The sequence below is a fragment of the Rhinolophus ferrumequinum genome, chromosome 22 (assembly GCF_004115265.2).
Source record: "Rhinolophus ferrumequinum isolate MPI-CBG mRhiFer1 chromosome 22, mRhiFer1_v1.p, whole genome shotgun sequence".
Lineage (NCBI taxonomy): Eukaryota > Metazoa > Chordata > Mammalia > Chiroptera > Rhinolophidae > Rhinolophus > Rhinolophus ferrumequinum.
The window spans coordinates 42240461-42267722 of NC_046305.1; positions in this window are offsets into that span (position 1 = coordinate 42240461).

Sequence of the window (27262 nt, forward strand, 5' to 3'; positions counted from 1 at the left end):
ACAACACCTGTGCTCTGCAATTTGACATGCAGCACCCCATTCCAAGTGCCCAAAGATAACTAATATTAGCAGGTCAGAGTCAGCCAGAGGCACTTAAAGATGCTTAGCCTGGCTGAAGAGCCCCAGACAGAGCTGGGTGTATTTTTAGCTCTTTGGGTATCTAGAAAGGTATTGAGATGCAGTCGTTGTTACAGACACCAGGGCAAATCAGTATTCTGCTATTGGCCTCCCCACACCAGCAGTTTCCATTCGGTGTCTCAGAAGCAAGGGTTGCCATGGAGATTGAGTGCCAGGGCAACCGAACTTCCTGTAGGGAAACAGCGGCCCAGGTAGCGCTCTGGGCCAATGGGAATTTAGAAGTTCCTTGGATGGCCACAGCTTCCTCTCCTGAAGGCAAATGATGGCAGAAGTCCCTGGCAGCCTCAGAAAGTGTCAGCCAGGAGACGGAAGACGCTGTCTCCGGAACTTCGTTCAAAGAGGGACTGATTCTGTGTCTCCCTCATACCTGCCATAGGACTGGACTCTCCCTTTTCCTTTGCCCAAGTACTTTGGCCATCCCAGAAGCAGTCTGGAAGCTGCTTGGCAAGGAAGGTGTCAGGCCCATTTTCTAGTAGAGGCCAGTCCCGGCACATGCCTAGAACATAAGCTTTGCGTGGGGCTGGGGGGCGGTGGGGAATGGGTCATTCTACTCCTGCAGCCATTGAATTACAGTAACTCATTCTTCTGGATGCCACTGTGTAGGGTTATCTGCTTTTATCCTTTCTATCCAAGGAGCAGCCAAGACAGGTGGCGTGGTTCCCACTCTCCTCATTCATTCAACAAACATTTCCTGTGTGCCCGATATGCTAGGCAACTGAGATGAAAAATCTGAGGCTCCAAGAGGCTCAGTGACCCACCTACAGTTACAAAGCTAGTAAGATATGGAACGAGAAGAGTACTCAGCTCTGTCCCGTCCATAGATTCAGCGGGATAAGGACCCAAAGCGGTCTTAGCATCTAGCCTGACCCTCACGATTCACAGAAAATAAACAGGCCTAGGGGAGCCCCAAATCTGGTCACTCAGGGAGCTCGTAGTAGAGCAGGGCCATGATTCTTTTGCCCGCTCTTCTTCTTGTCACCCAAAGCTCTTTCCAGAGAAACGTGCTGCCCCAAACTTTTACTGGACACTATTCTGTGTCAGGCACTGATTCAGCTAAGAATTACTTTTAGTTGTTGTTACATAACAGAGACATGACCACAGGGACTTAAACAAACTAGGGCTTTGTTCTCTCTCATAAGAGAAGTCCAGACACAGGTATCCCAGGACTGTATGACAACTTGACAAAGTCATCAGGGATGCAGGTTCCTTTTAGCTTTCTGCATCGCTGTCTGTAGCACACAGGTTCAGTCCTAAAACACCCAAGATGGCTGCTGGAGTTTTAGCCATCATATCCACATCCCGGGTAGGAAAACAAGGAAGAGAAATGTCTGCCCTGCCTCACCCACTTTCTCATTAGGAGTCTTTCTGAAAGCCCATCTAAGTTCCACTTGTAACCCATGGGTACTTGTTGCAAGGGAGATTAAGAAATATCATCTTTTACCTGGGCACATTGCAACCCTAAATAAAATTGGGGCTATGGTAGGAATAAAGAATGGGAGAATGATTTTGGGAGCAACTAACAATTTCTGCTTAGGCACTTTGCTAGCACTGTATTAGTCCTAAGATTTATGAAAGATTTTTATTTCCTGCTTCTTAAAACTTTTCTGTATTTTCTAACCTTTCTGCAGTGTGTGTTTATTTACCTGACAATGAGAAAAAACAAAAACCCAAACTACCCATCCATCCTACTAATCATCCACGTAGGTGATTATTAGCCCTGCCTAGAGTCACCTATGTTATGACACTTTCATGAGGACAGTGCACAACGTTCTTAAAACAGTATTTGAAGAAAATGAATATTAATTGAATTCATTTTGAATGAAATCTAGAGACTGTGTAGATGTCATCTTTGGAAGAGGCTTGGAGCAGCAGTGGCAAATCTACCAAGGAGCTGGAGAAAATCACAGCTTCATGCCAAGCCAGTTCCCCAGCCTCAAGCCTCCCCCGCCACCAGCCTCCAGCCTCCAAGCTCATGTTGTCTGGGAGTGCCTCCCACACACAGTCTCCTCCACTCCTCCATGTTGGCTGAAAGCCAACGCCGGGTGGGAGCGCCCGCCTGAAGTCAAGCTGAACAGCAGAGGTGGATTCCGTGGGTCTGCCAGGGAGGCTGAGCCTTTGCACAGCCTCTCACAGATGGCTTTGCTTGTTTATGAATTGGAGCTGTCCTCCTCAAGGGCCTGTAAGGTAGGTCAAGGACATGGACGAGCTCCACAGTGAACCAAAGCCAGGGCCCAGGCATCCTGACTTCTGCCACCCCCCCATGGAAATATTTCAGGAATGAATCGTGGGCCAGCGCAGGGCATGACTAGGCACACAGAGAACCCACTCCCTCCAAGACTTTCTCCCCATGTGGTGCTTCTTGACAATATTTTTAAGTAGTATGTTGTCCAAGGCACGATGAACGTGTTTTTGAGAGGGAGTCATGAAAAAGCAAGGGTCAGTCCATTCCTTATGGATTGAAGCATAGGTGGTTCATTCATGAGATGAGCTCAGACACCCCTAGTATCCCAGAATTCATTCCCCCCTTAATCTTTACTAAATGAATACCAATTTTATTTGGGAACCGTCATGTGCTCAGTTGAAATGTCTTCTCTCTTAGGCTCACTTGCAGATGTCCACAGGGCTGGACAATAAAATAGAGATAAGCATCTGTCCATTCCTACATACAGGCAAAGGCCCAAGAGGAGAAGACAGCATTTTGGCCTCATCCATCCCCTTCTTCCTGCCTGGAGTAAGAAGGAGATGCCTGGGAGTGAAGCAGCCATTTCATGATCCTGGAAGGGAAAGCCTCATGCTAGGTGGCCAAGCAGGAATCTAGAAGGATCTGAGGTCCTCCATGACTTTCTTGGCAACATCCCTGCAATACTACTCCCTGACTTCTTGTTACATGACAAAAATAAAAGCCCGATTTGGGTAACCTAGCATGGGTTTCTGTTACAGGAAGCCAAATGCAATCCTAACCAATGCCCAAAGATTACCAAAGAGTTGTGCCTTCTTGTGTGATGGAAGCCTTGCCATCCAACATGGAATCTGTCCTGGTTCTGTCGCCAGGCTTGCTTCCTCTGCGGTTGGAACCGGGACAGCTCAGATCAGACCACCCCATTTATCAGGGAAAGAAGCCTTGGCTGAATTCTCCCAGCAGAACTCCCAGCAGGCCTGGGCATGCATCTCAGACCAAGCTGAGTCCTTCCTTGTTTGCTCATCTGTATCGATCACTCTTGGGGAAAGTGAAGAATTACGTCCCATGCACTGCTGGTACTCCTCCCATGGGAGAATACAGCATACAGGAAAATGCTTCTTGGTTGAGGAATCTCTGGGAACTAAGAACTTGATCCTCCCAAACCCAGGAATAGAATCTTCTCCCTCTCCATGTCAAACCATTGAGGGCATAAGACCACTGCCTGCTCACAGCCCCGTAGGTGGCAGATCTCAGGCCTTTGAGATCTGTAAGATTTCGAGGCTTTGTAAGGAGGAAGTCATGATTATCATGTCAGGTTTTTTCTCAATTCACCCAACATCTTTTGAGTGCCAACACTGTATCTATATAATCTTCACAAAATGAGCAAATAGCTTTAAAAGATTCCCGTGGAGACATCTGGATTAGAGATAGTATCAATAATTCAAACATAAGAAACAATAAGAAAATGTCTGGAATGAACTGGCTCCTTCTGGATAAGCGTTTTATTAGCCATATTATGCAAAAGCAATGACAATCTAATTGGATCTGAGAAGAAGTTGACAAAAAATTTAACACTTTCAAGGAAATTCCCTAACGTATAGTTGACATTTATTATTGTCAATGAAGGTTGCTGACCTGAGAGTTTTTGTCTCAGTATATTAGCTAGTGACAGCAGAAAGCTTCCCGATTAGTCAGATATTTAAAAATTACGCATCCAGACCATGAATGTAAATTTTCTCACTTATTTTATTGATGCCTAAAATTATTTCAATATTTATCCTAGTATTTAACAAAATTTCATTAAATACAGTGATAAACGTATACAAGAATCTTTTGGTGTCTCTTAGTAATTGGAAAATGGAAAAAGCTTCCTGTCGCTAGGGAAACACTTGCTCTTTCTACCATGAAAAATGGCTGAAATCATACATGAAAAACAATATGACAACAAAAATGCAATCTTTTTTCAGGAGACATTATTGAAAGATGTATAGAAAACATTGTTGACAAACAAACGAAGAAACAAAAACTCATAGACACAGATAATAGTTTAGTGGTTCCCTCAGGGTAAGGGTGGTAGATGAGGGTAAAGGGGATCAAATCTATGGAAAGAGAACTGACTCTGGGTGGTGAACACACAATGTGATATATAGATGATGTATTACAGAATTGTACACCTGAAACCTATGTAACTTTACTAACAATTGTCACCCCAATAAACTTTAATTAAAAACAAAAAAAAAACATTGTTGAAAATTTTAAGAAATGAATATTAAGGCAAAGAATACTTTAGAGGAAGTTTGCTTTATATTTGATTAAAAATATAGAGATTTCTAGCACCTTAGTTAATGGGAGTTGCTAGAGTTTGTCTAAATACTAGAAATACAGGAGAAAGAACTATTTTTGAACCACTAAAGGAAAGATGTGTGGGAGAAGAGTAAATGGCTTCCTTAAAAATATGCGTTTGTAGAAAACTATTGACTGGAATAAAAAGAGGAAGAAACTGCGGTGAGGTTATACAGCTAGAACCACTTGCTACTCATTCACCCATCAGCAAAGAAGTTAAAGCCAGATGTGCACGAAACATTAATATTGTCATTGATGTTGTTAATTTTATAAAAAATAAGGTCTTTAAAGTATAATAGAGTCTTTATACCACTTTGTAATGGAATATGGAGTGACCAAGAAAACCTCTCATGTCACATAGAGTTCCCCAGTTTTCTCACGGCAAGTACTTAGAAGGGTTACCAAACGGAAAGATAAATCACATGATATTCTTATAAAGACAAATGTTCCATTTGTCCTTCTCTGTGATGTCAGATTTTTTAAATAAGTACTCTTGATCTGCCCCTTCCGGATAAATGCTTTATTGTCTCTTAAAAAATATACTCGTACTAAAGAAAGAGCACTTGAAAACAGATGTTTGGATGTTTCCATTATTACATAATTTTGCCCAAAGCTCAGCTTATCATACCTTTAAATCTCTCACATCTGTACTTAAAAAAAATTAGACACAGAATTTTCTAACTTGTTTTAAAATCTTTTAGATGAGACATCGCCATAGGTTTCTTACTCCATTTTATTAAAATTATTCACATATAATAATTACATGATATAGAATGAATAATTATAAAAGTGTTTCTTTTTGCTTAAAAGAACAGCCTTTGGGTGTCTCAGCATATGAGATGCTTACTGTATACTGCCTTATACTGTTGGTTGTGGGATCCCGTGGGAGGGTCTCCTGCCCCAACAGGAAGCGAGGTGACTTTCTTATTCTCCTCGCGCTGCCTCTCCTCTCTGCTGCCTCCCTCACCCTTCACCCACCTTGACCCAATCCTATCATTGCTCTGCAGGTGCCACATTTGTTATTAGGAATAACAAGTTCAGGCCAGCAGGGACTTCCCTGTCCCGTAGCCTACACTTTGAGACATGTTTATCCTGCTGTGGTTCCCTCAGGGCCACAGGATAAACTCTACCTTCTAGGCATGCAGTACGGCTGTGCTTTTGCCTGACCTGGTCTCTATCAACCTGGTCGCACCTCAATTCTTCTACGAGAGCCTTCCTCCTCCCTACTTATCTGAGATCTAGGTTTGCACCCAGGCCCTGCTCAGATCCCGTTTCTTCCTGGCACCTCTGAGGCTGTGGCCTCGCCGGTTCTCTCCGGGCTGGCCCTCCTCTGAGAGCTTTCCTACGGCACAAAGCTGCACAACTAGGCACTCGCAGCACTTATCATGGTGATGTCCTGTGTCTCCAACTAGACTGTCAGACCTGTAAGTAACAGACTGTGTGGGCCCCCACATGGCCCCAGCGCCGAGAATAGAGCCCCCTGAATAGCAGAACACGCTGTACTCAGACCCCGTGACTTACTGGACAGTATAACTGCTGTACACAGTAAATGCTCACTTGTGGCAATGTGACATCTGGGGTCTGTGTGGTGACTTGTTTGCATCTGTCATGTGCACATTTTTCTATGGTGGACGGACTGACCATGGGCTTTGACCCTAGAATCGTTGCCTACCTGGTGGCAGAAGGAACATGTGGGGTCAGGCGAGGTGGGGCTGCTCAGCCTGTCCTGGGGAGAGCTGGCTACCTGAGTCCAGGGAATGAGGGCTGGGTGCTGGTTTGTCCCTGGGGTAAGAGTTAACGGTAACAACTGCTGTTCTGAGCCAAAATACATTTAGTATATTAGACATCCTGGGAGGTTTGGGTGCATGAGGCATGCTTTAAAAATACATAAGAATTTAAGCTTTTTCCACACCTGCTGGGGGAACATGTCCACACGTCTGGGCTAATATTAGGGCTGTTTATTTTCTATGGCTGACATTTCCTCGGCCATCTAAGATTCCTGCTGCTGGAGATAGAATGACTGGTATTTACTTTGGCACCCTTGGTCCAGAAAGGATAACCAAGGGTAAGTAGGAGCGCACAGACAGACGCCCAGAAATATGTGGACCACTCCAGGGCCATCATGCTATTTCTGGGGTTCAAAGTGGCCCAGTAAAGGAGCCCAGTCAGAGGGGGACATTTCATGTAGAGGACTCATAGTTCAAAAGTGAAAATTGACACATAGAATAAAAAACAGCTCTTTCAGTGGGGAGACTACTTTGGGAAACAAATTAAGGTCTGTAAGGCAACAGTTTCCCGTCCTAAAACAAAACCAAACCCTTCCAAGCTTTAAGTAAGGAGGAGATGGGGGAAGGTGTCTTCATTTGTGGGGGGCCACTTCACAAGCATCACATTACTTCTGGGCTTTGTCTCCCCTTTGAGTACAAAGCTCCTTCATTTTCCCTGAGAGAGTGAGTTGGGAAAAAATCTCTCGTGTTACCCTTAGTACAACTGAGTGAGGTTGGAATTCTAAAAGGGACTCAACATAAAAGAAGGAAGAGAGAAAAAAATAGTACAAAAACAATTGCTATATCAAAACATAATGTATTGATGCTATACTAGAACTTTTTTTGACTCTCACACTGAAAATCCCCAGAAAAATCTCTCCTTTATAGTGTTTAGGCTTTTGCTAGGCTGGAAGACTTGGAAAATAGGTTTGCACATGGCTGATGAGTGAACAGGAGAATTCTCAGTCTTCCTAGGTCTCCAGCAGCAGCAGCAAAAAAAGAAAAAAGAAAAAAGGAAAGCCATCCCCACCTGAAGGTCAATTCCTAGTCATAGAGACATAGGCTGCCCGAAGGTGTAGCCAGAAGCCAAAGGGGTTTTTAGGGAGGGCTGCCCAACAGGTTCATGCAGGCCCCTCTCCCGGGCAGCACTGGGCATGGTCAACGCACACTGTTCTCCTGGCTGCTTCAGTTCCTCGGATTACAAATACTTATGTCAAGGTGTTAATCCTCACTGGTTTGGGGAGATAGCTCAAATAGACATGTCCATTTAGCACCAGGGAGCCTATTCTGGGCCCCCAAGAAGAACTCAGAGCCAAGAAAGAGGTCCTGAGAGGTGGATAGACCGTCTCCTCCTAAAAACACAGAGACACTAGGTTGGTGGTGCAGGGGTATTAGCTAGGGACAGCATGGGGCTGGTTTCCGAGCTCTGCATGAGGACAGAAGGAGCACCTATTAGACACAGGCAGTCACGCTTCAGTACAATTCATTTAGTCCCCCCAACAGCCCTGTGGAATAGGGGGAGAAATAATGAGCAAGAAAGTAAGTTAAGTGGCCCGTCAGGTTTGGGCCGTCCAGATTCTCACGTGGCTGCAGGGGTAAGGCTGAACTGAACTGAACAGACCTTGAAAGGTTCGTGTCCGCAGGGCGGAAACTGCACACGGGAGGACTGAGTGAGGAGGAAGGGGCCGCAGTGCAAAGCGAACCAGGTCCCACAAATACGTCCAGCCCTGGAACGGGCTTGGAAATCCTTGCAACTCCTCCAGAAGCACAATCACTCATCGCTGGTAACCCTTCCTGAGTCCTTGCTCTCAGCCAGGCTCACTCTAAGTACTCTACATGGGACAACTCCTTTATCTCCCCACCAACCCTGAGAGGTGGGAGCTATGAGTACCCCCATTTTGCAAATGAGGAAATGGAGACTCAAGTTAAACCATTTGTCCAGGGCCACAGAACCCATAAGTGGCAGGGCTGGGATTTGAACCCAAGCAGTCTAGCCCCTGTCTCTGCTCTTGGCTACGACAGCCACAGCTGTTGTTGCTATTCCTGGCCCTGATTGGCCCCTTTGCTAAACTTCATTCCTGGTGATGGGACCCCTTTCTTCCCCTGAAGTTCTTAGCATTTGTAACCCCAAGGACCTCAATACCAGGCAATCCCTGAAATCAGGGGGTCCCTAGGTGCCTGAGGACCCCAGGCCTTGATGCACCATTGTCGCGGAGGTGTTTGCTTTTTTTGAGGCCCCCTTACCATCTCTGAGTTAGTTCTCTTGGGGCACCCCACTCTGTCTCCTTGGCCCGCTGGGCAGGCTGAGCAAACATCATCTGTCAAGGGGCCTGCAGCAAAACAAACTGTAGCAGCCCCAGAGGGTTCTGTAGCTTCCCTCTAGCGAGCAGCCCGTGAGCCCCTTTGGTCCGTGCCCTTGGGGAGGATTGCTCTTCCTCACTCATTTGGCTGCAGTGGGCTCAAGAGCCTGTGCAGGGTGGGTTTTGCTGGGGAGAGGGGCGCTGGCTTTCTGGGAGCTGAGGGGGCTACAGGGAGGAGCCCGCGGTGTGTAGAGCTGCTGCCGGACCCCGTTAGGCCTTCAGGCTGCTTCTCGGCCAGCATCTTTGCTCCATTCCAATGCAGAAGAACGTCGTGTTTGCTTGTTTGCTATTTATATTGCAGTTGCTGTCTTGGGGTTTTCTTTGAAGCAAACTGGTAAGCTTTAAGGCACATAAGTACATTTCTGGCTCAGAGCTGTGCTCACACATGTCGGTTCAGCCGATCACAAGGCCCGTCCTTATTTCCCCACTGCTTCCACTTCCTTCCTGAATCTGTACATTTCAGATACCACCACTCCCCCAACGCCCCCACATAAACACACTCCTAAATGCATTTAGAATCTGGCTCCTGTTTCCTTCCCTGAACAGTGAAACTTCATTTCAGCCTGTCAGAGGAGGAGGCATGCCCTTAGCCACTGTCTGATTCTCTTCCTGCTAGCAGGACGTGGCCATCTCCATTCAGTCACCATTTTCAATCCTCCTTGCGGCACTTCCCGTGTACCTCACCCCCAGGACAGCGCCACCTTATAAGGAAGCAAATGCCCCCTAGGCCTTCCTGTAACATAGTATCTAAACCATATGTTTTTTTCCCCAGTCAGTTTTATGGAGGTATAATTTACACAAAGTAAAATACACCCTTTTTAGTGTATAGTTCTATGATTTTTGACAAACATATACGGTCATAGAACCACTACCACAATCAAGATCCAGAACAGCTCCATCACCCCCAAAGGTTCTCTCAAAGGTTCTCTCTTTGTAGTCAACCAGCCTTTCGCAACCACCAGTCTGGGTGGATTTTATTTTTCCCGTCCAGCTTTGCCTTTTCCCGAATGTCACATAGATGGAATCTGGAGCCTGGCTTCTTGCACTCAGCCCCATCTTTTTGAGATTCGTCTATGTTGTTGCATGTGGCTGTAATCCATTCCTTTTTCATGCTGGGTAGTGTTCCCAAGTACGAATGTATCACAGTTTATCCAGTCACCAGCTAAAGGATGTTTGGGTTGCTTCCAGTTTTAGGCAAATATGAATAAAGCCGCTATAAACCATTCATGTAGAAGTTTTTCTGTGGACATATGTTTTCGTTTCTCTTGGATAAATACCTAGGAATGGGATTTCTGAGATGTAAGGTAAGTATATATTTCACTTTTAAGAAGCTGCTCAACTGTTTTCCAAAGGGTCTGTATTATTTTGCATTTCTTCCAGCAAAGTGTGGGAGGTCCAGTTGCTCCACGTCCTCCCCAGTATTAGGTGTTGTCAGTTTCCTCAACCCACCCTCCTTCCACTTTACAGATGTGCTACAGGGTACTAGAATGAACTATTTCTGTGTTTCTTTCCCGCAAGTGGCAAGAAATGGAATTTATTTATTTCTATAATTTACATAGAATACATCAAGGGGAGGAGCTCAGTAAATCTTCATCACTTTATAAGTGAATGAATGAATGAATGAATACTTTCCAGGTTGCTTGGCAGTTTCTAGAGAGAGCTTTTTTTTTTTTTTTTTTTTTTTAAGATTTCTTTTATTAGGGATATTGGGGAACAGTGTGTTTCTGCAGGGCCCAGCAGTTCCAAGTTGTTGTCCTTCAATCTAGTTGTGGAGGGCACAGCTCAGCTCCAAGTCCAGTCGCCATTTTCAATCTTTAGTTGCAGGGGCTGCAGCCCACGATTCCATGTGGGAATTGAACCACCAACCATGTTGTTGAGAGCTCGCGCTCTAACCAACCAAGCCATCCGGCCGCCCCTCTGGCAGCTCAGCGGCAGCTTGTTGTCATCAACCTAGTTGTGGAGGGCGCAGCTCACTGGCCCATGTGGAAATCGAACCTGCAACCCTGTTGTTCGGAGCTTGCGCTCCAACCAACTGAGCCATCCGACCTCCCCTAGAGAGAGCTATTGATGTTCCATCATTCTCACCTAGAAAAACACTGTGATTCGACCAACTCCCTTCCAGCCATGCGCAGTACCTGGCCTACCTCTGTCCTCACTCCTTCTTGAAGTCATGTCACCCTCAGAGCCTCCTTTCTGATCCCTTCCTCTCAGGGTGCTGCCTGCTGCATTTGCCTCATTCCTTTGGGAATATACTGAGAGCAGACAGGGCCTTCCCCTCCAGGTTATGGCCAATGGAGCCCCGAGGGAAGAATCTATTAGAGAGACGTAAGGAGTACAGGATTAAGAGGAAACTATTACTTCTGCCTGGAAAGTTCAAAGCAAAGCCAAGGAGCTGGGGGAGGATATACTGATGCCTCGGTGGACTGAGAGAGAGGCGGCCCAGCGCCTGCGGAATCTGACGATCCACATTCGTCGCGAGGCCTGTGAGCTGTCCCCGCAGTGTGACTACTGCTCTTCTTTAGGGAGATGAGTGCCTCACTGGAGAAGGTGACCAAAAACGTGACCAAAAACCAGAGGGTGAACAAGTGAACGCCAACAGACATGGCCTCGGCCCGTGGGGGACTCGGGATGAAGAAGACAGGCAGAAGCACTATGTGACAGGGGACACAAGGTGGCAAGGCGGGGAGGATTGCCTGTTAGAGCAGCAGGCCTGGGTCCTTTAACCCAGCCGCACAGCCTCAGAGGGCAGCAGCCAGTCAGGGCTGAGGGCCTGACACAGGATGCCTGGCCTGGCCTGGTGGCCAGAGTTCCTCTGCATTCCCTGCAGACTGGCTCTACGGTAGCCTCAGTTCAGAGTTACACATCCTGGGATAACAGAGGAGTCTCTTGAGGTGCATTTAGTAGACTTAGACTCTGGGGAACTGATTGGAACTCTCCTGAAGGATCTTTTCAGGAGGGCTTGGGGGCATGTGGAAGAATGCTGAGGACTAGAATCCTGGAAGAGGGTAAAAATAGGCAGAAGAGCAAAACAATGAATGACTCTCCAGAGTCAAGGACATTCTGTTCCCCTTGTGCAGCCTGGCAAGGGCCAGACACCACCCAGGCACTGGAGACATTGAGCAAAGAGAAGAGAGAGGTTAAACCTTGAGAGGTGGGGTGGCCGTGAGTTCAGGGCGTGTTCCTGCTGAGGTGAGGACGGCTGAGTGCCGAAGTGTGGTCTGGGTAATGGCTGGTTAAGAGATGGTCAAGAAGAAAAGAGCCAGAGAGTCATCTGCTCCAAATTTCCTCTTCCTACAGGTGAGAAATCTCAGGCCTAGGGTGGGCCAGGGGCTTGCCAATAGTCACAGAAAAAGGAGGAGAGATAAAACTGGAACCCAGGCCTCTGGACTCTGTTGAGAGCCATTTTGAATCCAGAATCCTGGCAGCTCACCAGAAAAATCTGGTTTAAAAAACTTCTCTTTCACCCCAGTCAGAATGGCTATCATCAACAAGACAAACAGTAACGAGTGTTGGAGAGGCTGTGTAGAAAAAGAAACCCTCATACACTGTTGGTGGGAATGCAGACTGGTGCAGCTGTTATGGAAGGCAGTGTGGAGGTTCCTCAAAAAATTACGCATAGTATTACCATATGACCCAGCAATCCCTCTCCTGGGTATGTACCCAAAAAATCTGAAAACATCTACACATAAAGATACGTGTGCTACAGTGTTTATTGCAGCTTTGTTTACGGTGTCCAAGACATGGAAACAACCAAAATATCCTTTGATAGATGAATGGATAAAGAAGATGTGGTATATATACACAATGGAATATTATTCGGCGGTAAGAAAAGATGATATAGGAACTTTTGTGACAACATGGATGGATCTTGAGAGTATAATGCTAAGCAAAATAAGTCAGACAGAAAAAGCAGAGAACCATATGATTTCACTGATATGTGGTATATAAAACAAAAACAACAAAAGAACAAGACAAACAAACGAGAAATAAGAACTCATAGACACAGACAATAGTTTAGTGGTTACCAGAGGGTAAGGGGGGAGGGAGGTGGTAGATGAGGGTAAGGGGGATCAAATATATGGTGATGGAAGAAGAACTGACTCCGGGTGGTGAACACACAATGGGATTTATAGATGATGTAATGCAGAATTGTACACCTGAAATCTATGTAATTTTACTAACAATTGTCACCCCAATAAATTAAAAAACAAACAAACAAAAAACTTCTCTTAAAGAGCAAAAAGCTAAAAATTTGAAGCCAGACTCATTTGAGCCCAGATCTGTTTGGACCGGTTCATTCCTATCTAGCATACTCACACTGGTGTAGCCTCTGGCTACAAGGCTTTAAACCTGAAAGTGTGGTGCAAACGGACTCCTTTATCCTTCTTTAAAAAACCATTCCAACAAAAAGTGGGCTAGCTGCTCCTGGGAACATTTAGGCCCCGTTCTGCCCTGAAGCACACAGCCACGTGGGGCTGTTTCTAGTTTAGGGTACAGCAGAAGGGGGTAGGCTATGGAGTGGGAGGGGAGACTATCCCCACCACATGCTCGGCGAACCTTCCTTTTTGCTGACTACAGTGACTCAGGGAGGCAGCTGGTGGTGGGGAAGAAGGCTGTGCTTACACATAAAAGGCTAACAGTGACCTGGCACTTACACCACACAATTATCCATAATTACCCTACATTTCTCTAACTTACCAACACAATGACCAGGACAGATCCCCTCTTCCTGCCACACTTTTTCCTAAAGTTGCGGACCTTTGACGACCTCAGAACACACATAACATAATAATTTTGTTCTGGGGTACCTGGATATCTCTCTCTTTGTCTCTCTCTCTCTCAGATCTATCTTAGTCTACTGAAACCCTACTGAAAGGACAGGCCCAAGCTGCCATATGTGTTCCTGTGACACCCCAAGCTACAGCTAATTAGATCCTGTCTGAGTGTTGACCAATCTATAGGCTGGTCAGTAACCAATCAGATTCACCCTGAGAGAATTTTAAATAAATGCTACAAAGACAGAACTCAATCAGAATCCAAAAGTTATGGAGAGTTGGGGACATCGCCACACACCAGTTATCAGGAGGCACAGAAGCTTCTTGAGTAAACTGAAGAGAGGAAAATGGCACACACGTGTAAATAGATGAGACACCCTGGAGATCCCAGAGAAAGAGAATCAAAGAGAGTACCTGCTTTGAGCCCTACTAGTTCAGATTTCCCAGATCCAATTTCCAAGAGAATGGGTTGCACTTTATTTCCACGAGCTGCATTGTAACTTTACCATAATTATCTCTTTTATTTTGGCTTGCATGAGTGCTTTCTGTCCTTTGCATCCAGTAAATCCATCCTAAAAGGCCTTTATCTCCACATAATCTGATTTCATGTATTATAAAAATGATCACTCCCAAATCTCTCTGGAGTTGGTGGTGGTGTCTGCCTTAGTCTCCACAGTTCCCATGACAATTACCTTGGCAGAATGAAAGATCATTAAGAAGCTGAGTGAAGAGAGGAAGGAGGAAAGCTCCATTTCTGTAACTGCCTAGGAAGTTTCCTGGAGAAAATGAGCTCGGGAGCTGAAAGAGAGCATCGAGTTAGAGTGAGAAAGTGACTTTCATTGACTTGGCTTGGTCCCTAGAGAGAAAGCACCCTGTTTCTTCAACTGGTTCCTTCATTCATTCCATAAACATTTATTGTTCACAAATGTGGCCTGACCCTGGGTTTGGTGCTGAGGAAACAGAAATAAGACTCAGTTTCTCTCACAGTGTAGTGAGAGAGACAAACACGTGAGCACTTGGATGGCTGGTAGTGCGACTCAGCTTTTCTTATAGTCTGCCTTTTATGAGTTATTTATCTCTGTATTGGTTTCTTCTGCACGATGAAGAGTCCAGAAAGAACAGGGACTCTGGGTTATCGTCTCTCTTCCCCCCGATTGAGACTCATGCTGAACGTGGCTCTCAGGAAGTGACTGGAGAATAATTGATTAGAGGGTCTGGGCTGTGGGTTTGAACTGTATTTCTTCCTGAAGTCCACTGATGGCCACCCTGGCCCTGATGACCAGAAAATCTTGGAAATATGTGCTCCTGGGTCACGAAAGAGAGTGGTGAGGAATGTGGGTAAAACCACTCAGATCCATGTTGAGGAAAGGACGCGAAGTACATGCCCTCAGGGTGTGAGTGAGAGATGTCTGTAGAGAGGCGCCTTGGGACTTAGAGATAAAGGCTCTCTTGTGGGAGTACAGCCAGGAACAAAGCCAGTTGTCCTCAAGTTCACTGAATGCTCTAAGTTTTTTGAGGGCATCACCCAGACCTGAGTGAGAGTCTAACCAGTAGTAGAGAGGACCTGAATACTCTAAAATGATATTAAGAACTGAATGCGTGCTTTGTGATCTGTACACATGAAGGATGAGTTAGTAGAAATGCGGGTGCTGAACAAGACCAATGAACATCAGCGTCTCTATCTTTGTCAGAAAGTGAGGGAGCCCTGAGCAGCCCCCATGGGTACCTGGACTCCTTGGTAGAAATTCTTCTGGTGCAGAGATGTAGGTACCAGTTTCCTTCCTGTGGTACAATATATTGACCATTAAAAGCATAAACCAAACTTGTGTCCCCACATTCTGCCTCAATACCATCCAAGCAACTCTTGATTCTAGGCTGTTTGGAGTGACATTTCTCAAGAGAATTCTGATTCACCATCAGTCTCTTAGGAGGTTGTTGGTATGAGTTAGGCCTCTAGTGCATCTAAATGCAAAAGCATCATCTTTAGGCAGAGAGAGCAGGACATTTTGTATTCAACACAGCATAGAAACAAGTGTCCTAACAGCTCCAACAGCTTAATATCTCGTACAGAAATAGGGCATCTTGTCACCAAGCCAAAAACAAACTAAAGATCGACAAACAGAGAACTGCAGGGGGAAAGCTTACAAAAGTGAGTTGGTAACAGGCAGTTCTCCTAATAAGTTCTCAACAATGCTGAGACGTGTGTCGTGTATTTATTAGTAGAGCTCACACATTTTTAATAAGTTGGAGACTCAAGTTTAGATGAATTGAAAAGGACCTGTAAACCGTCCTTTTCTTCTGAAGCCTCTGCTTTCAGCGTTACCTGCCACCTCACACCCTGGCAAAATCTAAATTTAGCATTCTCCTTTTCACTATCTCAGCCATCACAGGGGCTTATACTCACTTGATAGGGGTGGTATTATAAATGACGTCAAGAAAGAACACATCATTAAAAATGTTCAGGACCAGCAAAATGCCTTTAAAATTGCTTGTTTTTTAGCTGGAAATGTAAAATAACCTAGCAGGAGCAACAGGAAGGTAATAGAAATGTAATGTTATTTATTCGCTGTGCCACTTTTAAGGCCATGGGCAACTCTGGGCTCTCACAAATTAACAGTGGGATGTTCTTTCGGAAAAAGAAAAGAAAATTTCTTAGTGAAATGGACAGCCCATTTCTTCTCAGTCACCTTACTCTCCCCTGAACTAGCTCCTCTGCTAACACCTTGGAGATCTTCCCTTCCGGATGAAATCAAGGTTTTTCGTTTCCCTTCCGTACCAAGACCTGTAAAGTCTGATATCCAAGTCAGCAAGACTGCTTTGGGAGCTGAGAGTGACAGTGTTCCCATCTCTAAAACCTGGTACATTTTGTTCTAAACCGATTCCAGGAAGGTCTGAATGGGAAGCAATATTGCGAAAGGCCCCAACTCAAGCTGCCCAGCCACCCCCCTCCCCACCCCCACAAGGAGAAGGTACAGGAACAGGGCCCTCCTCTGATTAAATGTACGCTAACTCTAAAAGTTGTTACATAGTTGTACTGTAAGTTATACGATCACATTAGGTGCATATGTACAAGACCCTTCCTTTGTGTGGAGGGTGTCACAGAAGAATTCTCCAGAAAGAGTCCCCAAAGAACAAACCAAAATTACCTTGGGCAGGACCCGTCTCTGCACCTCCATTTCTTTACCCATAAATTGAGATGATTTGAGTCAGTGTTTTTCAACCAAGCTGCTTTGCTCCCCAGGGGACATGTGGCAGCATCTGGAGATATTTTTGGTTGTAACAATATGGGGGCGTGTGCAGTGCCACTGGTATCTATGGATGTTGCTAAATACCCTACAATGCACAGGACAGCCTCTTGTAAAAAAAAAATTATGTGGCTTAAAATGTCGATGGTGCCTAGACTGAGACAGCCGGGAATTCATGATCTCTAAGTTCCCTGCAATCTATAAGAATGTCTACCCTTTTGCATGAGTATTAAAACCCCACATGAGCATGTATTATTGGGACCTCCTGAGTTTTGATGGCAAGGCCCAAGGTGCTTGTCTCAGGTACCAGGAGGGAACCCTACTTTTGTCTCTACCTCCTGGGGCTCACCTTCCAAGCCAAGATCCAGGGCCATCTGCTGCCACCTATGTGTCATCCCCAACATCAGCTGAACATTTGTCATCCAGGAAGGCATTTGCAGTTAGAGAAGCTTGATGGGGGTGGGGACAGAGACCATGATGGCATAACTCCATCATTTGGCGAGGTCGTCACTGGATTTTTCTCACTGCCAGATTTCTCTCATTAGCTGGTGAACTCTGTTTCTACCTGTCAGGCGCCCAGGGCTGTGATCTTACTTCACTGTCCATTTCTTTCCTCCTTTGGGACTTACGTCTGCCAGCTCTAAGCCTCACCTTCCTCTGAGCTGAGGACTCAAGCTCTTCACTTCCCCCTGGAGACTTGGATTCACAGTCCCGACGAGGTGAGCGGCAGGCAAGCTGTGAACTTTTATCCCAGGATCTGGAATACAAGGAAATGTTCACTGTGCATATCAGTGGAACCTGTGGTACTACCTCTCCCTCCTGCACCCGTGGCAGACATCACTAATAAACTACAAATCTTTGCCCCCTAGAGCATGGCTAAAGAGCCTAGCCACCTCCAATCGATCAGAGATGGAATTCTACTTTTAACCCATTTGCCACCCCAGTCTCTAAACCATTCAAATGAAGATGGCAGTGGTTGGGAGAGGCCAGGAGGTGAGACCCTCAACTAGATTATAGGTTTCATGAGGGCAAGGACAAGGTTTGTTTCATTCACTGGTCTATTCCCAGTTACACGAGGAAAACTCAATACAAGTTGGTTGAGTGAACAAAGAGTCTCCCAGTTTGTAGTTTCCCTACGATGCACACTGCCTGGTGGGCTCCAGGGGCTGAATGGGCTCTGATCCAGAGCGCGTCTTCTGGGCTAATGCTGGTGGAGCTGTGCTGGGGAAGGACTGAGGAAAGGTGATTTAGTGAGCTCTACTTCCAAGGTACATAAGGGACTGCAGGAAGGATGCTTTCCATTGTTTTGAGAAGAGGGATAATGACTGAGTGAGAGCTTTGAAAGAATCTGGTACTTGTGTAACTTCCCCACATTTATTGTTTTTTATTATCCCTTTCCTGGTACCCTGTGGTGGTGAGAGGACTTTAGGCATTTGAAGCTATCGTTTATTGAGTGCTATGTTCTAACAGCCATATAAACATTAACCCACTAGGTGATCACAACAGCTCGGCTCCTTTTACCCCCATTTCTCAGACACCAAGGCTCAGAGTAGTTAATTACATGCCCAGATGCTCAGCTGGTGGGTGACTCAGCTCAGATTCCACCCAGGCCAGTGTGCTTCCAGAGCTGGTATGGACAAACCCTTCAAAGAGAACAGGTCTGGGTGTCGGTGCTTGGTGGCTACAGGGTGAGAGGAGACAGAGGTCCCTTTGTCTGCCAAGTTTGAGAAAGAAGTGACAGAGTTGTAGCTGAGGGCATGAGACCTTAAGGAAGGCAGAAAAAAAGCCCCAGGGTATTAGCCTAGGTAGGAAATCAGTTCTCAGAACCCAACTCTTGGAAACCCCCGGGGGTGGGGGTTGGGGGGTAACTTAGAGGTCCAAGAGCCCCTAGTTACTGTCCCGTCATCCCCTACCTACGATCTACCATTCTCTAGTCCACTGCCCTTCCCATCTCTGGCTTGTAACCCCCACCATTAGGGCTGCCAGAGTTAGCAATGAAAAATACAGGATGCCCGTTTAGCTCTGAAATTCAAATCACAAGAAATAATATTTTAGTATAAGTATGTCCCATGCCGTGTTTGGGACATACTTACACTAAGAAATTATGTGTTGTTTATCTGAAATTCAAATTGAATTGGCTGTCCTATATTTTATGTAGCAATTCTATCCATCATTTCTGGTTTAGGGATCCTCCATCCACCCTCTGCTCCTCTGCCCTCTTCCCCAGGGGACACTCCTGGCCCGCCCAGGCCCCTGAGGGACTGTGCCATGTTTCCTGCCCAGAGCTGCCTGGTGATCTTCACCCAGCTTAGCCTCTCCTGGAGCCCTCCTTGAAGCAAACAGCTGCAGCGCACAGACAGGGCCCTACGCATCCCTACCCATCACTCTCTGGAGGAGTGATGAAGGGGCTTCTGGCGGGGAAAGCATGAAGTTAATGAGCCAGGAAACGTTGCCTTGAGGTGTGGAAACCAGCCTCACTTCCCAGGCTCTGGGCCAAACAATCATTTAAAGGTGTTCGGAGGGTGGGTGTGAGGGGGATTGAAAGGAGGGTGTTTTGTTGTTGGGTCTTCCCCCCAGACTTGCCAACTGCAGACAGGATAGGTTAATGAGCTGTGGAAGTAGAATTCACCCAGGAAATGATGCCAGGCTGCCCACTGGGGCCTGTTCCCGAAGGCTGTAAAGCTCTGGGCTTGGAGCGGGTAGATACTGGAAGCTCACTGCCCGCTGGGGTGCGCCCACCGCTCCCTTCAGACAGAGCCATAGAGGGAGGAAAGGGCTTGGCCTTCAGACAAGAACCCTGTCCCTTGAGGAAGACAGGAAGGAGGACCCAGAGGAGGAAGGAGGAATGAGTGGAGCCATTCTTTCTGTTCCGCACCCCCATATGAGTGCATGCACACACACACACACACACGCACACACGCACGCACGCACGCTCACAGCACAGGAGCTGGGAAGCTGGTTCTCACACCTCTTCTGCTGCTCAGAGTGAGCCAGCTGCTTCCCCTGTCTAGGCCTTAGTGTGTTCATCTGTAAAATTCAGAACAGAATCTCTCAGGCCTTGCCTGGAAAGGCCCAGGAGTTTGGCATCCACACAGACAACAAACTCCCTGAGGGCAGGACTTGGCTTCCATGCCAGGGTGACTGAGCACCCAGAACCCAGCCAGCCTCCGCGAGGGTCCAGCAATTCCAGCTCCTTCTGCAGCTGCTGTCCCTAGACCTAGAGACTGCCCACAAAACCAGAGGCCTTTCTCAAAGCGTGAGCAGGGACCAGCCCAGGCTGCTCTGGCAGAACCTGCAGGAGGAACCTTCTTCTGAAGTCAGGATCCTAAATTCCCAAGCAGGTCACCCTGTGGGCACATTGTACCCTGGTGCCTGGGGACCAAGCAGGAGACCAGCAGAGAGCGAGGACACATCTGGCAGGTAACTCCCAGGGTCCCACCCCGTGAGTCAGTCACACACTCAGAGCCCGCTGAGAATGCCTTTCGATGTTGCTTAATTAAGCCATCTGCCCACATTAACTGGTAAATTATCTCAATCACTCCCCGAATCCCAAAGGGGAGAAAGAGATAAAAGTGAAATGTCTGTCATCCCTTGAGGAGCTGGAGGACCCTGCCTGCCCATGTACTTCTCCCTCAGGGACAGACAGCCTGTAGTATTTACAAAGCCTCCTGCCTCCCCCAAACTCTAACTCTACCTAGTGCCTCACTGCCCCCTTGTCTTCCTAGGGAGGGGACCAGGGCGCACGCATGTCTGGCCATGCATGGGGAAAAAGATGAGAGCCTTTCTTTGTTTGTTTTCCCTTTACCTTCAGGTACATGAGTGCCTGTGACACTGTTGTCTTCCACTAAGCCTGTGTTATTTGGGCTTATTTTATTGCATCTTTAGCTCTTTGTTCTGAGGAGGGGGCGCTGTGCTCTCACGGGTGGGGCATACCTAGCAGGGCATCACTGAAGTGACCTGTAAACCTCACTCAACTCTGCAAATATGTTGCCAGAGGCTGAAGGACGGGGTGTCTCATTACAGAGGTCCTGTGTACATGTTGGGGGTGGGGGGATCTCCCAAGGCAGAGGCAGGCAACTTTGCAGGGTTGCTGGGGAGCAGGTGATGGCCCTTGCTCTGCTTTGCAGGTCCAGACATTGCATTTCTAGGCATGCTCAGAGTTGTTCAAGCTCAAGAGGCGTTGACTTACAATCACTAAATTCATCCGACCCTGGTGAACCTGAAGCCAGGAAAAGAAACCCTGGGGACCGAACTCAGGAGGGATCGACTCACAATCATTAAACTCTTAAGAGACTGAGAAAAGCAAGGCAGATGTAAAACGAGGTGACAATTCCTACCAGGTGTCCCCTTTCTGGTATCCAACTAACCAAGGAAAGTAACAGTCAGAAGGTTGCTTAGTGAGTACAGAGCAAAGGGACATGTTGTCAAGCAGGAGAAAATTGGGATGAATTACGCCAGGCCCACAGCAGAGTCTCTGTCTCCAGAGCCAGGGTATCTCTTGTGGGAGCTGGAGACACACTGACGGGTTTTCTCCTTTGACTGCCCCCTTTCTGGGCTCCAGGCAGACCGCAGACCTTCAGTTAACATACCCTTTCTTCAGTCAGTTCAAGAACTATTGATTGGGCTGCAAGTCTCTTTAGCTACATTTTTAGTCCTGGTCACCTTTTTTGGGTTTGGGTATTTCCCAATCTCTTCATTACACATTTACAAAGCATCGCTTAGAGTAGATCTTTTCTATAAATGGCTAAATGTATCCACTTTTTTTGGGTTAATTATTATCTGTTTACTTTCTTGAAAGTGACTTAAGATTCAGGTTTTGGGAATATCTTCCTGTAGGTACATAGAGTCCTTTTAATGAACTATAATTCAGGCCACCTGATCTCAGGATTTTTATGCTGTTTCAAGGTGCATTTAGGTCTCTGTGTGAGGCTTAGCTCAGCCACTTGCTAGCTGTGTTACTTTGGGCAAGTCACTAAACCTCCACAAGCCATGGTTTTCTCTGGACAAGATGGTGATATTGATGATGATTTCACAGGGTGTGAGAATCAAGAAAGACTGTGAAGTGTTGTATCCCAATCAGGTATCTGAGTGGAGTGGGTCCTTATGATCCTGACACCAATTCCGATGTGTGGGATTTTTCCCCACACCGCCAAGCAATTCTCTGACTCCAGCTGGGTGTTCTACAATTTAATTAAATTCTTACACCATCTACCTGGAGATAACGTCAGATCCCACAGGTTAAAGCCTCCGTCCTACCAGCTAGAGTATTAAACAGATTGCAGATTCCCTGAAGCTTTGCCAGGCAATGTCGTCTGCATTCTGCTTAGGAGATATGCTGGGACAGCCTTGTCACCGTAGGACTACCGAGAAGTGGTAGTTCACTCAGCTCTGAGGCCCTAACCTCACCCCCAGGCTCAGAGCAACTGATGCTCCTGCTCTCAGATCCCCGAGAATGGTTCTGAGTGGTAACCATTGTCTGTCACCTCACTACCCAGAATGTCTCCCTGTCCTAGGGACCATCATGGGAGCCGAGCATCATGGGAGATTGTAAAGAATGCAGAACCTCAGGCCTACCCCAGACCTACTGACTCAGAATCTTCATTTTTAACAAGATCCCCAGGTGATGCATATGCACAGGGAAGTTTGAGAAGCACAGAGCTAAGGCAGAGGCTCTTAACCTGGATCCATGAACTTGAATGGGGGGGAAAATATATCTTCATTTTCACTAACCAAAATTTAGCACTTTCTTAACTATGGATATACGCATCAAGTCACAGAAGTATTAGCAATACTTTCTGCCTTTGTCACCAATAGTTTTTCTAGATATCATGAAATAGCATGTATTTCACCACTACTTCAAAATTACAATAGTTATAAGATCTGAAGTTTGATCATGCTATTTAATATAACAGAAATGAAGCATATATATTATTATATCACAAAATTTTAAAATATTTTTGATAGCTATTTCATGGGAATTGATTTTTTTTATAAGCCTATGAATTTAATTTTAAACATTAGAATTGGGGTGAGTAATAAGTACTGAGGACCCCACCTCACTGGTTTATCTGGGGGTCAAATGGCACATGGGTCTGAACAACGAAGGGCTTTGCTGTGGAAGCGAAAGCTATTGTCTTTTCTGAGCACTTTTCTCTCCTCTGTTAGTTTCCTGGGGCTGTCGTAATAAAATGCCATAAACCCAGTGGCTTAAACAACAGAAATGTGTTGTCTCACAGTTCTGGAGGCTACAAGTCTGAGAGGAGGCTTCAGCAGGGTTGGTTCTTTCTGAAGCTGTGAGGGAGAATCTGTTCCGTGCCTCTCCCCGAGCTTCTGGTGGTTTGATGGCAATCTTTGGTGTTCCATGGCGTGCGGAAGCATCACCCTGATCTCAGCCTTCATCTTCGCGAGGCGTTCTCCCTGTGTGTGTCTGTGTCCAAATTTCTCCTTTTTGTTAATACACCCGTCATATTGAAGTAGGGGTGCACCCTGCTCCAGTGTGACTTCCTCTTACCTAATTACCTCTGCCACCACCCTAGTTCCAAAGAAGATCATATTTCTGAGGTACTGAGTTAGGACTTCAATATATGAATTTGGAGGTGGGGACACAATTCAACCCTTAACACCTCCATTAAGTCATTTGACTCTCCTTGGCAGTGGGTAGCCCAGGAGAACGCACAGTGAGGTAAGTGCAGGGGTGAAGTAAGGTCGGGGAGGGCGAGGGGGTTTCAACTCTTCCAGGCAGTTTCAGCTCTCAGCTGGACTGAGTCTTCCACTACCTCTTTTATTAAAAACTTAAACATTTATTAAACACCTATATATTCCAGATACAGATGATATAAAAATGAATAAAATATTGTCCTTGACTTCAAGGGAAAAGAAAGATAGCCGTGTAAACAAATCATCACAAGGCCGTGTGATTCGGGCAATAAACGATTTCTGTGGCAAAAAAGAGGGGCCCAGGGCAGGATTGTAAAGAAATGCTCCTAGGAGCTAGTAATATTAGAACTGAATCTTTGAAGAGGACTAGGAGATTTCCAGGCAGACAGGAGGCAGAGGCATTTCAATCAGAGGAAAAGCATCGTGGCACAGAAGTGTAAGAGTCCAGCTTGGCTTGGCTCGAGAAGTAGGATGCGGGAGACGGAGGTCAAAAGCAGGTTCGGGCTGGTCATTAAGAGGGTTACTCACAAAATTAAAAAATGTGCACCTTATCCTATAGCACAGCCAGAGAGAACTCCCCACTGTAAGCTCTGAAAAGACAATGATCTCACTGGACATGAAAAATGAGGACAGAGTGCGAGGCAGGAGCTAGCATGATGCCTGGCACATAGTAGGCACTTGATAAATATGTGAATGAATGAATGAATGAATGAATGAATGGCTTTCAAGCAGCAGAGTGGTATGAGAGGAGAGACAAGAGTGGGATGAATGAGGAAGCAGAAAAACACCGTCAGGATAATTTACGGTAGACCAGGTGTGTAGTGAGGGTCTGCACAAGGCTGCAAGAAGAGGAGGACACCTGGGCCTTAGATGGGATGGAAGGAAGGTGGGAAAGGTGAAAAGAGGGGTACTCCTGCAGGGCCCTAGGGTTGGGAGTCGAGGGAGTTCCTGCCCACTGACCTTGATGAAGCCGGCTTCCTAAGGGAAAGGAGAGCGGAGGTTGTGGGAGGACCTCTTTTGGTGAAGGAGCCTCGAGAGAACAGCTCCTCCCAGAGTGGGAGGAGCTACAAACTGTGCTCAGCAGTCCCAAGGTCATAAAGGAGAGGCTGACTGTGGTCACGCGCCAAGCTTGGGGACTTGGAAGGCAGCTGCAGTGGAGGGAAAAAAGCAGTCTGAAGTGGGTTGAAGAGTGTCTTCCCAAAATGCATGTCCACCTAGAACCTCAGCACGTGACCTAGTTTGGAAATAGGGCCTTTGCGGATGTAATTAGGTAAAAACTGAGATGAGACATACTGAATTAGGGTGGACCCTACATCCAATGACTGGTGTCGTTATAAGAAAGGACACCTAGGGAAGAAGGCCGTGTGAGGATGGAGGCAGAGACTGGAGTTATGCTTCCACAAGCCAAGGAATGCCAGGAGACGCCAGGAGCGGGAGAGTTACGGAAGGATTTCCCCCTGGAGCCTTCAGAGAGAGAGCGAGCGGGGCTGCCAACACCTTAATTTTGGATTTCTGGCCTCCAGAACTGTGAGACAATAAATTTCCCGTTGTTTTAAGCCCCTCTACTTATGGTACTTTGTACATACTTTGTACAAGACAGCCAGACCACAGGAGGCTGGTAAAACTTGGCTCAAATGGTCAACAAGTAGTGACACCTAGTCAGGAAAGAAGTAAGGTCAGGAGGGAATAAGAGATTCAGAGGCGCTTAGGGCTGAAGGTCTTGCGGAAGAATGACAGGTTTAGGGAAAAGCCGAAAGGACAGGAGATTTGTAGCCAGAGAGTGGCAGGTTTGAAACGAAGATTTCAGAGGCAGAGCCGTTCCAGGTCTCTCTTAGCTCAGTCTCTCTTAGAGGATGAAAGCTACCTGATAAATTCCTAAACCAGCAAGACAATTTACTCTACCTCGAGTCTGCATTTTGAATCCAAGCTCTAAAGAGGAGCCTATCCATTCTTGCAAGAAATTACTACTAGGTAGGAATTGGGTGGCATATCAGACACTGCCAGAGAGGCTCTATGTTACAGGAAGTGGGGCATGTGGATGGGGTGTGGGGGACAAGATGCCCAAATCATAGCCTATGGAACCAGTCTTCCCAGGCCTGGCCCAGAATTTCAGAGAGAGGCCTGCCTGGGGGGCTTTCAGAAAGGTGTGTACTTCTGGGGACCTCAGGGACATTAGGTGGCAGAGAAAACAAAACACACTAACATGGCAGTCAGGGTAAAGCTGGGCCATTTGAGCAAATTCAGAAGGAAAAACCTTAAGCAGAGTCTTAAGGCAAGTAAGTGACATCTCTAACGCCAGCGAGAGAAACTCTCTGAGTTGCCCTGGGGCCAGGAATTACTCAATTAAATAGCAAAAGCCCAAAGGGAAATGGAGGAGCAGTCCCTCCTCCTCTTACACCTGAAGCTCAGTACCCCCTATTTGCCTCACCCCATTTGCCCTCTGCCCGCAGCTTCTCCCCCAGGCTGTACCCGCAGCTTCTCCCCCAGGCTGTACCCATCTCCTCTCTGGCTCCTCTCTGGCCCTGGTCCAGGCTGTTTCCTATCATTCCTTCCCAGGAGCTTCCTAGCTGAGCGGCTGGGGGCTCCTGTCCACCTCCTCAGGACATGGCCTCCTAAGGTGTGAACAAGAAAGAACATCGGTTTGGAGGGAAAAGTGGAGAGGCAATGCCAAAGCTGTATGTTTTCCATGCAAGGTGCCTGGCTGAGCCGGTTCTGACTCTGTGCCCAACGCTTTAGCCCCTGCACAGTCCCCCACCCCCCCACCCCCACCCCAAGACTGTCAGGGGTATAGCCTGCTCTACCTCCAGCCCCGCTCCCTCCCCCAACACTTCCCGGGCCCCACTTCTTCCTCCCCCTCCCCCCAGCTTTTTCTTCAAATCCACCAAGCAGGAAGGGTGGGTTGGGAGTAGAGGCTGTTTAACTTTCGTAGCCCAGGCACCGTGTTTTCCAGAATGGATGATGTATTCAATCAAGAGAGGTATTTCTCTCCCAGAAGCCAGCCGATCACCCAGGGTGCCGCATGCCTCTCCTCTTGGTACTTGCACAGGTGGGGCGAGGTGGCTCGCTTGCCCACTTCTACCTGAATATCAGCTTTCTTCCTTTCACCCCGAGCTTCTCCCCAATAATATCTGGGAGTGGTGGCTTTCCACCGGCTCTCTCCTGTGAGAAAAGCCAGAGGTGGGTGAGAGGATGGGGACTGGCAGGCAAAGTGGCAGGATGTGTCAACGAGCGGTGACAGTTTCTGGCTTATAAGCTGTCTGGGATGGCATGGGGGGGGCGATCATTTTGAGTCACCACTGATGAAATAGTTACCGAGCTGTGAAGAGAAGCATTGCAGAGTAAAGCAGAACACCAGCAGCTGATTTAAGATCCAGGAGTGCCAGTCCTCACTTCATTGCCTTGCTGTGCAGGGTCAGCAAATCCTTTGCCCTCTCTGGGTGTCAGAGCTGGGGGCAGGGGGGGGAGGGCAGAGAGAACCTTTGCTGGATCCCCACATATCAACAGTGCGGAAGTGGAGAGGCTGAGCTGCCCTGAGTCTGACGTTCCAGCTGGACAGAGGCAAAGACATCACCAGGAGCCAGCCTCCAGTCTCTGGCCACTATCCTGCTCATCACTAATTAGTTTGGGGAAGCCCCACACCGGTCTGACCAGCAAGGAAGCCATTGGCCTTCCTTTTGAATGGACGTTAGGAGGCTTGCTCCGGCCCCAGCAGGAAACAGAAAGACACTCAGCTCAGATTATGAAGGTAAGTGAACGAAGGAACCAACACTTTGCCAGGGGTGACGAGGTTAAGGGGATC